Here is a 14,264-nt window from a genome sequence, read left to right as displayed (position 1 = left end):
TCCAAGAGAAGTGGTGCTGGCTCCTATCCTGGGGGTCTTTAAGAGGAGGCTAGACAAACACCTTGCTGGGGTTGTTTGACCCCAGTAATCTTTCCTGCCATGGCAGGGGGTTGGACTAGATGATCTACTCAGGTCCCTTCCGACCCTAGAAACTATGAAACTATGAAACCTGACTGGCTCTAACACAAATACAAACCCTACAAGGTCACTAGGTACCTCTTCTGGGCTGGTTTGACTCCAAACTGCAGCTAGCTCCACTTGGAGCTCCATTTCAGGAAGCCATCTGGGCACAACTGCCCCCTCAATGGCCATGTGACCCAGCCTCCTGCTCCCAGGGCCAAGGTATTGTTAATTCCAGCATTAGCAGCCTGGCCTTTTCTAGCCCCAGACCCAGTTCACCTGGGTAGTTCCCATTCACTGCCATTTTGCCCGTAGGTTCCCTGCAACCTACGTTTGGCTGCTCTTAGCCCCTTCCTAGTAAGAGGTGCAAGCATTCCTTGTTAGACTCTTACATCAGGCTTGATATGACTACATGGAATACAGCCCTTGTTGGGTATGTCACCCAGTTTGGAAAAAATGTGCCCCAATTATCACCACAAGACCCACTTTTACCCACCAAGCTAAAACCAAACAATGATTGCTCATTGTTCAGAAGGTCTGGCTATCAGGAAGGAAAGCATGGTTTAAAAATAAGACCCTAAAAAATGTGATTACCTGCCTTACCTCAGACACTGGCCACTTCTTTGGCCAAATTACTTAACTATTCTGTGTATCTGTTTCCCCATCTGTTAGATGTGAGTAGCAATAGTAACCCAAGGGGTCAAAGAGGGTAGTGTGAGCATAAATTTGTTAATATTTGCTAAGTACTTTTAGAACCTGGAACACCAGATTCAGTGGGAAGTCAGTGTCCTGTTAACATAATGTGATCTTGTTGTCATCATGGTAGTGCTGCCCCATCTCATTTCAGTGCTACTCTACAACAGTCATGCACTCTAGGGCGTCTTTGCCTTCTATACTGTAGATCAGTGGTCTCCAAAGTGGGGTGCGTTCACCCCAGGGGGTGCGCAAGACGATCCATTGGGGTGTGGGAAGAAAATATTAGAACTTCTATCTCTATTTTTATTTCTATAAATATACATATATTGGGGGTGCGTGCTCAAAAATTTTTTACTGATAGGGGTGCGCGATCAAAAAAGTTTAGAGACCACTGCTGCAGATCCCTGCATCTGTGAAAACTGCGGCTCTCTATGCCTTGACAATAGGGATGAAATCACCTGATACAAATAATCTTTAGCTCCTTTAGAACAGGATAACTCAAGGATCCACATTTCTACCTGAGGCTCAGGATAATCCAAGCCACACAGCAAACATCTCTAGTACAGAGGCTGCTGAACTGCCATATGTAGCACCTCCCCCACCACAACGCTTTATCTCCAGCTGTCATTCCTTGTGCTTGCTTCCTGTACATATCCACTCCTACAGAGACACTAAATGTGAAGCACTGAATCTGTCCTTTTAAGTTCCTTGTTGATCAGCCCCTCCACCTCAGTGCTCCTAGAAAGCCAGCACTCTTCAGGGCTTAGAAATAACTGTTTCAAGCCTCCCATGTTGTGCCAGATGGGACTCAAAACTTCAGATAGGACACATAGTGCTCAATTCTCCTTCCCCACACATCACCTGCCCAATAAACCTTAAACAGCATTAGTATTGTTTTTACAGTGTATTTTATCTGCAGAACTGGTTACATTTTATGTTGCCTCTGTGCATAACTCTTCCAAGGAACTTCCCTACAAGAGCAAGAAGAAAAATAACAATAGAGAATGAAATCTACTTCCTACAAAAAGAGAAGGCTATCGTTTGAACATCAGAAGCTACCCCAGAAATGCTGGGATCCTTCACAAGATTTGATCTGAAGCTAAGGCCAAGCTTAGCAAAGTTAAATCCAAAGCCAGACTTAATAGCAGTATACTATTTCAAATGTCTTGAAACTTTTTGTTACACGAAAATTGTAAGTATTGCACCCTTTTTGTTCCATCTTAAGATAAAAACTAATTCTAAAATATTGGGATTTCCCAGAGGCAGAAGTTCCTCATTTTTCAATTGTGCAACGTGAAACTATTTTTTAAATGGAATTCAGACAAAAACATGCATTGAAATTGAAGTTCTTCCTTAAAAATTCAGTGTCTACAAAATCTCACATTTATTGGGAAAAGTATTCAGTGAATACTCTACTTATAATGCAGTGTGTAAACAGATATAAATAGCACAATGATTGGTACTATCCTCCTTCTCCTTGGAAAACGGTTCCGCCTTCTAATAAATCTCATTGATAAGCTATAGTTATTGATAGGCAACCTGCATTTTTTGCATAATGTTTAATGCCGGTTAAACCCATTGATTTAAAAAAGTGTTGAGTTAATTTAAGCTTTACTGTCTCTGGATAGTGTATGTTTTCTAAGTTTGATTCTGTTCCTCTATATATACTAGCTGTTCCGAAGTATTTTACAAATACTTTATTTAGTTCATTTTAGTTCTTGAATTGTTCATTTCTACTATTCCTGATTGCTGCTGCTTGTTACTTGCAATTTGTGGTTGGTTATTTAAGTTGCATGCTACCTTGTTTCTGCTTCTTGACTGAATGACTGAAACTTTTGAAAACATTTAAAACTTTTGAACACTTCAAACAAATAAAACAATAAAGCAACACCTTTTGGAATACATTTTCAGATCAATACTCACTTGGCCATTTGAATGAAAAATATGGATATAAATAGAGTGAACCAAATATGGTGAGTTTAATCACAGGCTTACTCATGACTTCTTTCTGAAATGTATGTGTTTTAATATAGGCCTAATCTAATGACCATTGAAGCCATTTGAAAGACTCTCATTATAGTCAATGGGACTTGGATCTGTTTCATTTAATGGATGTACCATATTTTTCCTATGGAGCAAAGGAAACATAGCAAGTTATTTTCTTTCTTGGATGAAATTACTTCATGGAGTTATGTATAGGTAATTTTATACCTCCCTATTAGCCAGCATGTAATTATGATGCTAATATGACTCTACTCTTCGATAACATATGCGTACCCAACAAGGTCTCCTTTCACATTAGAGGGCTACCGCATGAGACATTCTGCAGAGTGAAAGGCACCCACATGAGGCAAACATGAATGACTCTATTTCACTCAAACTGAGAATACAGTGACACTCAAATGAAAACAGACACCGGGGTGGACTCCTAGCAATACAGTATTAAGGATTTAACAGATATTTTATGTTTCATTTTTTTTTAAATGTAATGTAATTCTAGTCAGAAATGTGATTCTGAAAAGGACATTGTGGGGTTCCATATTCATTCTTTCTTAATGGCTTTCTGATCAATGCTCAGTTGAAATGTCAAAAACTAATTTTCCAGAGTACCAATCCTGCAACTAGGAACCTCAAAAAAATCAAGCTTTATTCTTTTCTTCCCTGATATCATTATCATCTGTAATAAACACTAGACAAACAAAGCATGGTTAATTTGGGACTTCCACGTAGCATGAATCCCCTTCTTAAAGAATGAAAATAGACTTCTGGATGTGTATCTAAGTTACCACACCTTTAGATATGCAGTTGGAACATAGGGTTCAAACAGCTATTTTAAATCCCAGTTCTTCTATGCCTCAACCAGGCAATGGAAGTCATATCTGAGAAGAAAACCTAGCTGCAGAATTTACTTTTTTCTTTCTTTTTTTAAATTATAGGTCATTAAAACAGAAGCAAAGACAGACAGGCAGACAGATTCAATAAATTAATCAGATAAATATATTAGGCAAAAGTAGGTTTATTGTGTGGGTTTTTTTAAATAAAAAAGCCTTCTGGTCTACATAGTAACACGGGTTTTTTAGAAGGAATTTTATTTTTGTATAGGCAACATGCCCATTATCATCCCATGGTAGTGCAACATATGGCACTAAATGAGTAGTTAAAAATACTTCCCCAAATATATGTATATATTAAAAGAATGTGACTAAATCTCAGCATGTGGCACACACAATTTAGTGAACAATGGACCAGGATCAGATGACCAAGTTTGTATTCTTAGCTCCATCATTAACATTTTGTGTTTCATTTGGTACTTATACTCATGTTTTGCTCCTTGTTGTGCGGCTATAGTGTCCAGCATGAGGGTGACTCAGCCTTAGTTCAATCACTAATGTATTACTATGAACCAAACAAAAACAACAAAGTGGCAGTACCACAGCATGTCATGTAATCACACCTGACAAATGAGTCACAGTGGAACCAATCACTATGCAGAAAGCCATGACAAGGCATGTATATTATTTTATCCCTGTTTTGAGGGACTAACAGGGATTTAAGGAGCACACAAGCCTTGTGTTTAACCTCTGTCCTAGGATGAATTTCATCCTTTGGTATCCTGCAGTGGAGACAGCAAAACAACTTGTGACAATTTCCACAGTTACAAGGTCATAGATTAACCCAGTCCATTTAATATCACTTGTGGAATTGGGTAGGTGAAGACTCAAAATCATCATTTAATTAAAAAGAGCAGTGTGTATATGTTTTCCAGGTATTTGATATCTAGCTTATCTGAGACAGATATAAGTGTGTCAACTCCACTACAATCAAACAAATGGAGGCGCACCACACTGTTGGTAGTTGGGCCTGTCACATTTTAGAGGGTCCTTCTGACACTAAATTGAAAGCTTGCAGCCATGTTTAACTGAGACTGAGACTTATTTAAATAGATAACATTATTGTGAACTAGTAACTCATCTGAGTGCTGATGATAATAACCTTTTGCATTCAGAGTAGGGAGGAAATAAATAACATTCATTATATTCAGTAATTTCAACAAGTGAAAGAAAGATGGAGAGGTTGGAAATAAGGGAAAATACACAAAGGGCACATCTACATGTGAAATTAATATCCCTGAATAAATTTTGGTGCAGTTTGAGCTGGAGTTTATTGCTCCTGGGTGCCATGTTTACACGCATGCCCAGGGCTCCAGCATGTTCACCCAGGACAGAGAAACCCTGGCTGGCAGAGCTAGAGAAGCATAGCACTATTGGTATAGGGGCCCAGGGGATTAACCTGCCAGCCCAGGAGATGCTCTGACCGAGCTCAACATGCTGGGGAGGGTCTGGCTGGGGCAGAAGGGTGTGCCAGTGCAGGGCTAACTGGCAGGCAGCCCCCACACTGAAGCACCCTCATGCCCCAACCAGCCCCGTCAGTGTCTACACATGCACTGTTGTGCACTAAAGAATACCGCCACAGGATAGTACTTGTGTTTACAAGTACTAACCTATAGCAGGGTTAATTGGTTTACTGTGACATAATAGGGCCTCACATGTAGACACTGATCAAGCTGCTGCACTGAGGTCTGTAGAGCCACTGCCCAACTTGTTGCTGGCACTGGAGGGGCTGGGGTTGTGCTACCCCAGCCTCTTCCTTTCCATGCACACTGAGGCATGTGTGTAGTCACCACCAGTTATGGAATGGGACCAGGACTCTGGACCCCAGTGCAGCTGTTTACAGCCTGTCTGCTGTGAGTCTGGGCTCCATGGCCAGAGGTGCTTGTATCTGCACCTTGAGGTGCATGGTAGGGAAAGGGCCAGGGCAGCCCAAACTTAGCCCCTACCTGACTGTTTGCCTGAAGATGTCCATGAACCTTCTGCCAGCAATGAGGATTGGACCCCTCCCAGCTCCCTCCATCTATCTGTCTACCCCTGGCATGCCAAGTCAAGGCACGGGTTGAGGTTGGGGTGTTTTTAGCACTCTGGCCAAAACTGTTGTTGACCCCTGATCCAGATGATGGTGTTTCATAAGTTTTCATTGATTTTCAGGGCCTTGGATGGGTGAAAAGAATTGCTGTCAGACACCAAGTCTATTTATGAGCACAATAACTGAAAGTGAATCTGACCTGACTGCCTACCCGGGTTGCACAGCTCCAGAAGTAGCTTGGGGCTCAGAAGAGCTTCTGGAGAAAGAAGCCAGTGGTCTTGAGGAGCCCAGGCCTGCTGAGAGCTTGTGTAGGAAAAAAAATGAAGAGCTGCCTAGACTAGAGCACTGGTTCTCAAAATTTTTAGACTCCTGGCATGAGTGGAAAAGGGCATCGGTGGGAAAGGACTAGCTCTTAGTTTTCACTCCTTTTTTGCTTTGAACTCTTGGAACAGAATAAAGCAATTCATATCTGCCAAGCAAACTCAGAAGGACCACAAGCACCTCAGAAAGATTTTAACACCTTTGGATTCCTATCTGACATCTCTGCTTTCATCTTGTGAGTCATGTTTGCACCCCCAACAGAGTTAACACCTCACGGCACCCTTGAAAGGCTCTCAAGGCACCCCAGGGTACTGCTGCTGCACCCCGGTGAAGAGTCACTGGCCTGGAAGCCCTCCAACCTGGCTTCTTGGGCAGGAGGGAAGAGAATAAAGTCTGCTTGGGGTGGAGGCTGCAGAAGGAAGCAGCATGGCCCAAGGGCCAATCTTGGACAAGTTTAAAAAAAGACATAAAAATGGGACTGGCCAGAGGGCTGGAGTAAAGGGTGTGGGGGAAGAGAAAGGAAAGCAAAGGAGAGAGCAGGGAGCACCCCTGGCCCTCCTCACCCTATTTAGTGCACCCAGGTGCTGAGGGCCATGGCTGCATTCTGCCCCACTAGCACCAGTGTGCCACAGTGTCCTCCTGTGGTGCGAGGAGACCCTGCCACCTCCCTCCACACCCCTGCCTCAGTCTGACCATTGTTGCTGCAGGCCCTAGCAACCCATGGAGCTGAGGCTCAGACAGGACAGCACAGTGGCTCCCACAACTCCTGCAACTGCTGGAGCCAGCACTTGGGGCTCCCCCCTCCCCCCCCACCCAGGGCCCAGTGCTGCTGGGCACCCCCCTAAACTTTCCCGGCACAGCCCCCTCCTTTCCCTTCTGTGGCCCAGCCCAGCCCGGTGGGTGCGCAGGAACCAATATCCACAGGGCTCCAGCTGAGCATGTGAGCCATAGTGCCAGCCGAAAGCGACAGCAGCCACCTCCTTCCTCACCGTGGCAACAGTGATCCTGAGCAGAAGAGGAGGATGAGGATACAGTAGAGCCACGGTGGTCACTACAACAAAGCCCCAGTGGGTGGTTGCTGCCCACACCTGTGTCACAGCAGAGTGCAGTCGTCATGCCCCACTTCCCTCACAGGGCTAGCGCAATGGGGGCAGGAGGAGCCCTGCTCCTTGCAGCTGGGACGGAAGGAGGGGAAGGGACTGGATGTATGGTAACCCTAGCCTGCGACAGCTGCCCTCTGTGCTGCCTTGCATTTGAGGGGACTAAGCCCCATTAGCCATGGCCTTCTGCTGCCTATGAGCTCCTCAGTAAACATCTCGTGCAGATGCATCCAAATTGAGTAAGCTTTTTGTATTCACCAAACTGGAAAAAGCTAAATGTGACAAATAACACTACCTACAGTGACTGAAGCAGTCTCACTCAGTGAGTAAAAGACACATCATAAATTCCCCTTTACCTTATCCATGGACTTGGACCTGAGAAGATATAGGTATAGATACAGATACATATGAGACAGATTCTACGTAGTGCCCAGTTGCATTTTTTGTCTTTTCTTCCTGCACCATATCAACTTTCATTCTGCATTTCTCTACTTCTTTCTCCCCAATTCCTTTCAAGACTGCTACTTTCTACTCTGATCCACCTCTTCTTTTCCAGCAAACAATCAATCCAACCACCTCTTCGCAGCTTTCCCTGAGCATCCATTTATAGCTCAACTGAGACTGCCAACTCATATCCGGTTTGTTTTGTAGGTCTTAGGCCTTTCAGGAACTGTGCACCTCCTGAGACATGTGGAGCACCTTCAACTCCCATTGACTTGAGAGGAAGTAGCACCTTGCCTCTAGGACCCCAGGAGAAGATAAATATCAAGCCTTTTGTGAGAAGCAATCAGAAGTAGTGACGTTTCAGAATAGACCCAGCCCCAAGATAACACCACTGGCATAATCCAATCTGCAGGCGACAAGCAGCAGATCTGAGTGGGTGAAGAAAGATCTTATTGTCCTTACCAAGTGTAGGTGAAAAACATGCTTTTGACTCTGGCTGCCACTTGGTAGCTTGACATGTGGGGTTATAAAATACGTATGTACCTCACTGTAGCATTTGTCAGGTACTTTGAGATCTTGGGTGATACGTGAGGGATATTTTGATTCTACAGAGAGAAGCTCCTGACTCTGTTTCTCAAGAGATGCTGGGAACTGGGCATGATTTTTCTACTGAACATTTCCAGCGGAGGTAAGTCATCTGACATAACTACAAGGACAAAGTGCAGGCTGAACTTTAAGAGCCAGGAATCAATGTTGTAGTGTAATTTAAAAACCAATATACAGTAAATATCAGGCAGCGGCATCAACACCATTCACTTACATCTTAGATAACTCACACAAAATGCCAGCCAGCCATCAGTTTAGAAGACCTAGGAAAATTGTCTCCCTCCAAGGAAATGATGATCTATCAATACACTTTGGCTTCCCCTCCGACCCTGCACATTTGTTTAGAGTATGGAACGTATAATGCTTTCCAGTTATTAGTGATATAATTACTCCTAGTCACAGTAATATTCACAGAGTAAGAGACATCAAGTGTATATTGTAAGTATTGGAAAGTTCTGAGTTTTATCTCCCAGGATACAGCCATTTGCTGCGGGTTGTTTTCAAACCAGACAGACCATACTGAAAGAACCATGACACAGGCATTTTTTTTCATTTCCCTCCATTGTTTCCACTCATTACTCAATAGTTTGTTGTGTCCATTTAGGTCTAGAAGGACATTTACTGGGTTCTCTTTACCTGTTAACATGGAGATTTCATATTAATTACTGTGCAGTGCCTCCTTGTCATCAAACATTTACAGACACCATTCACATTCTGATACCAGGACCCATTTTTCTTTCTACTGCCACAGAGGATTATGGAAGTTTGAAGATGAAAGCTTTTTTCCATCCCCCTTCCCATTGCTCATTCTCACCTGCAGGCAACATCAAAGCAGAGATTATTATTTCTGCTTTGTGTTTTTTTCCTCAAAGTCATCTGACAAGCATAGCTAGAAAACATCATCTCAGAATCTGCCTGTTTGGTGCCACTTGGGGTCTCTGACACCAGTGAACTATCAGAGTATGCTATGATAGAAGCAGGGTGGAAGACAAGACAAGCTTCACCTTCTCACCCACTTCCTTTAGATCAGCTATTTCTGAGATGAACAGTTCACTGACACCTCTCTCCCTCAACCCACATGGCATGACCAAATGGATGCTTTCAAAGTTTATCCCTTTCCTAAGGTCACAAATTCCAAGTTCAGGCAACTTCCTGAGTATCATCTAAATGAGATGATCCAAGATCTCCCTACAGCTTTGAACTCAAAAGGCCATGTTCATACCTGATGTGACGCCACCAGTTTCAACTGAACGATTCGGCTAAATACTCCACTGCAGTCTTGCATATATTTTCAGCGGCTTCTCAGAGCAATGGTAACACAACTGAAGTAGGAAAACAGCTCTTAGCCATCGTTTGCTTTGTACTGATCTCACCTTTCATCCAGCTTTCTTTTCTTGCTTGTGCCTATGTCAACGTGAATTGGGATACACTAGTCCAGCCTCTTACCTCATAACCAACCAGAATCAGAGCCCCTGGATTTAACTGCTATTCCAGGGTGTGTCTCCTTATTTTACCCCTGTCTAGCACAATCTCTGTGACAGCACAGCATCTGCTAGGAGGATTACAGGCCAACACCTTTAGGAGTCATTACCAGAAGTCTTTAGATGAAAGGAGAAAGCCCATTATACCTAAAATCACCAAATCCAGAAACCCAGCAGACACACCTTCATGGACATTTAACAGGCATATCTAGTTATTTCATTATTTTTGTGCACTAAAACAGCAACTTCAAGAATCAATGATACCACATAGAAAATATTCAGACAATATTGCTTAAAGCTTGTGACGCTAAAAAGAGATAAGTGTGTTTACTTCATATTCTAGTCTTCAAATCTGGAATTTAATTCCTGTTCCATATTGAACCAAAGAATTGAAATCTCAAACATTTTTGAACCGACAAACTGCATGAATGCTTAGCTTAGGTCACTGAAAATAGGTCACTGAAAACTATTTACTTAGCTCCCCCCTTTTACTTATACTTTTAAAATATAAATTAATTTATTTTTGTGGGGGGGAGTATTCTTGTCTTAGAAAAAGGTCAAACTTTTCCTTTAGAAAATGTCAAATGGGACCTCTGACAATTTTGAGACATATTTCCAACATTTTTTTCAAGTGGGGTAATCCATTGGAATTGACCTTTTTCCACAAATAGTTTCCAGTTAAGATGACCTTTCATTGAAAAATTCCTGAATGGTTCTACCTTCTACTAAAAATCAATGGGAGACTAATCATAGGAACAGACCTAGGCGTCGTCTTCAGCATTTTCAATAAACATTTTATATGGACAAATGCCTGGATGGCCCAGGGGGGAGATAATATGCTACAGAAACAGAGCCTTTGACTTTATGGCACTGGTTCACTTATGCTTGGCACTGACCTAAAGCAAATAATGTCTAATGTCTTCTTGGTGGCTTTTGAGAGAATATTTACTGCTGTTTATTCTACCACCAAGGGAAAGGTGTCCACATCACAAAAAAGACACTATAATTAACCCTCAGTCAGTGAAACGCTCAGCAAAGATTCTAAGAATCTGACTGAAAGAAAATCAGTGATATGGTACTTTTCTGCCCCTAAAGATGATCCTTGTAGATCAGGATTGAAACACAATAGCTGGGCAATAAAGGAAGAGGATCTTGCACTGTTGGTGGACATTCCCTGCGTCTTGTGTGGATAACTAACAGAATGCATTCTCCAGACGTGTCAATAAATCATCTTTCTTGACACTAAATTCACTCTAAGGCTGGTTGCTTAATGCATACTATCCCCCACTTATTTCAAGTCAGCTTCTTAAACCAGCACGAGGGCATATGTTTTTGCCAAACAGGCAAACCCACTTCAGACTGAATGCTGTATTGATACACCCTCCCAAAATGTACCCGACACTGCAACATTTCAAACTTCAGTCAGCAAACACGCTGCTCTTTGTAAAAAGGCAGAGTGAGCTGACTTGTAAGGGACTGTCAGGGAGCTGTCAGCTTGGATCCTGTTGAGGAAGAGGGAAGCGGAGGCTGTTGCAAAAATGCTAGGTATGCTGTTTGTAAGTCCCATAGGGGGAAACTAAGTGATTACGTTCCATATCTGAATTTAAACAAGAATCACTAATGCTATAAACAGTGGGAGGGAGTGGAAGAAAAGCAAATGGTGGCTCAGAGGGTTGATTCCGTTGCTGGTTGCACTGCATAGACTGGACTGCGTGCCTCAGTGTGTTAAGTAGAACAAAGCTAGATTCTAACCAAACTGTGATTAACCAAACTGTGATCTAACATTAATTCAACAGACAACACAGGTGTACTGAAGAAAAGCCAATAACACAGGGTACACAAACTATATATAATACGGACTATGCAGATTGCCTAGACTGGAGCAGTAGAAAAAAAAACTCAGCTTGGAGCAAGAGCTGTTCCTTCCTTATTTCCTTTTCTGTTACAATACCTTCTTCCCTACAAACTCCTGGCTAATTCAGGAGTCAGGAGCCTCCTTTGCAACCGTTTTGTGACAAACCATGGTAAAAATAGTACATATGCAAATACCATAGGGTCTGTACATGGCAATATGTAGGCACTGCCAAAGAATCACCAAAATGGGACGAGCATTAAACAGTTGCGCTGTAGCAAGCCCAAGACATCATGACAGTAAAAGCAAGTACAGTCCTTTGTCCCCTTTGCCATTATCTCAAATTTTCACAATAGTGTCCTCTCTATACAGCAGTCTCCGATGAAAAGTCAGTGCCTATTCACTGTAGTTATCTGTTTCCTCTCCACTAGCAACAGGAAATAACTGTGGGAATTGAGCAGTATCTGCTGGCAAGCACTGACTTTTCAATGGTGAATACTGTATCATCAAGTTAGGACTTGGCAGCCTAGCCAATGCATTTTCTTGTAGTTGCATGAAACCTTAAGGTGTTGTTGCTATTGTTATTATTTTTATTATTATTGGCCACATCTTCCCTTCTTAGATAGTAAAAAGTTACCCTCTCCAATTAATATCAACAATAGAATATGCAAAATAAACTCCACCCTTCCTGGTGTGTCTCCTTGAGACATCCCTAGAGAGACTAGATGAGCCCCTGCCCAACATAATTCTTGCTGCAAATCAATGTTCTTTGTTTCTGTCAGGTGAGAATGAGTTCCAGATTTTCTCAGAGTTTAAGAAGCCTTCCTGCAGATACTACGATAGTTGTCCAGTTTACATTTAGTTGGAGAAGAAAAAAAGTATCTTGATAGATCCATTTCATTCTCCTGGTACTTGGGGCTTTAACTCTGACCTACATGCTTCTCCTCTGTTTTATTCTAGCACACAATTTGTTTTGTGTATTGTGGTGTGTGCTGGGCTGTGTGTTTGTGTCTCTCTGCAACTGTGAATAACAGTCACTTTCCACTCTGCACCATCTTGCTCTATCATGCCACTTACATGCCCCACAAAATGCCTGGCTTGTTACTTGGGGCAGAGGGTCATATATATCTGATGGTGCTGGGCAAACATGACATGGCATATTTCTAGAGCTCCCATCCCCCCATCTGCCCGTCTTACCAGTTCTTGATGCCCACCAACAATGGTATCACCCTTCCCAGGAACACCAGCCTCAGTGACAAACATGAAACCTGGTTCCAGCTGCCTCTCCTCCACCTCCTACTCCTCCTCTTCTTTCCTGCTTTTTCCCCTCACCTTCCATTGCTTCCTATGACATCTGTCAAGGTCCCTGTTCCTGAATTGTATGTTTTCACACACAACAGAGTTGATCTGTCCAGCAAAGTTCTTCCTTACCTTGGCAGGATTTATTAACTCCCCCAGAGCTTAAATGACTCAAATGTCTCTTATTCTATTTTTCACTTTTCCTTTAATAGGAAGAAAACCCTCCAAACCCCTTTCAATATCTGATTCACAACAGCATTTTTTAAAAATCGCCTCAGCATGTTAAAAAATATTTCTTTGAACTGCCTTCTCAGACTGAGAGAGAAGCAGACACCTAACTGAGGTTCATTTTTCTTTCACAGGCACATTGTTATCTAGGATGACAATAAAAAGCAAATAAAGTTATGCATTTCTCCAATGCCTTAAAAATAGAGCATAGAACATTATCTGACATCAAAGAGGGGAGCCTATATTTACACACACACACACACACACACACACACACACACACACACACACACACGGAAAAATCCTAGCACTTACCTTTGAGAAGTAACATTTATCCCTGGTTTGGTAAAATAATGTCAGACAGGCACTTAGACCTTCTTTCTATGCCATGCATCTTTTTTTTTTTTTGAAAGGAGATATAATCAGAAAAATCCCGGGTTCATTTCCAGCTAAAGCAAAATGCAGACTAGAATTGTTGGCAGATGGAACCTGATTCAGAGAAGTCCAAGTGAATGAATCCCTGAGACTCCTTATTCAGTAATATCCAAAGTAATGAAAAAAAATTAAGAAAGGGGGGGAAAAAGTGATAACTTGTTCTTTTTCTCGTCTGGTTAAAAAAAAACAAACAAAAAACAGGTTTTGGAGGACTAAGCAGCCTGCAGGCTTTTCAAGAATCCTGATCCCAGTGCATCCCAAGATACCACATGCATTTTGGCATTGCAAGTCTTCAAGTTCATATTAGCAAGCCCAGCTTCTATGTATGTGTGTATGTGTGTAAGAAGGGGGGGGGATCAGGGGGAATCAGGGTGTGTGGGGGGAGAGACAGAAAGAGAGAGAGGGAGAGAGATACACACACACATGCACGCAGAGATGGAAAAAGGAAAAACAGCAAACTGGAGTGATCTCACAAAGTGCTCTAGATGGCAGAGCCTGCACAGCTTGTAAGACAAGCAATGTGCACAAAAAAAATCTAGCGAGCAGCTTCAAGAATCCTTCTTACCTCTTCTGATGATGTAACATACAGCAAGTGCTGTGTGCTGCATAGGAATCTGTGCAGTCACAAATCAGTCTGCTTTCCTTACTCCTAAAATAAAAAAATGTCAAAAAAGGAAAGGAGAAACAAAGCAAGAGCAAAAAAGAGACAGGGAATAAAAAACAAGCTTTCTAAAATATACAAGTGGAAGGAGAGAGGTTCGG

At 42.4% G+C, this 14,264-nt stretch overlaps 1 protein-coding gene across 1 annotated transcript in view; it reads right to left on the bottom strand.

Moving 5' to 3' along the window:
• LRFN2 (leucine rich repeat and fibronectin type III domain containing 2) overlaps nucleotides 1-13,937 on the bottom strand; it is a 245,607-nt gene extending 231,670 nt beyond the window's left edge. The window contains exon 1 of the mRNA XM_019549612.1: nucleotides 13,383-13,937. The gene's annotated coding sequence lies outside the window, so the exon portion shown is untranslated. The remainder of the gene's footprint in view (nucleotides 1-13,382) is intronic.
• Between the last annotated feature and the right edge of the window lie 327 nt (nucleotides 13,938-14,264).

Source organism: Crocodylus porosus, unplaced genomic scaffold (genome assembly GCF_001723895.1).
Source record: "Crocodylus porosus isolate Cpor-Errol unplaced genomic scaffold, CroPor_comp1, whole genome shotgun sequence".
In the NCBI taxonomy this organism is placed as follows: domain Eukaryota; kingdom Metazoa; phylum Chordata; order Crocodylia; family Crocodylidae; genus Crocodylus; species Crocodylus porosus.
The sequence above is the reverse complement of the archived record's forward strand: the minus strand, read 5'-3'. Positions and strand labels throughout refer to the sequence as shown.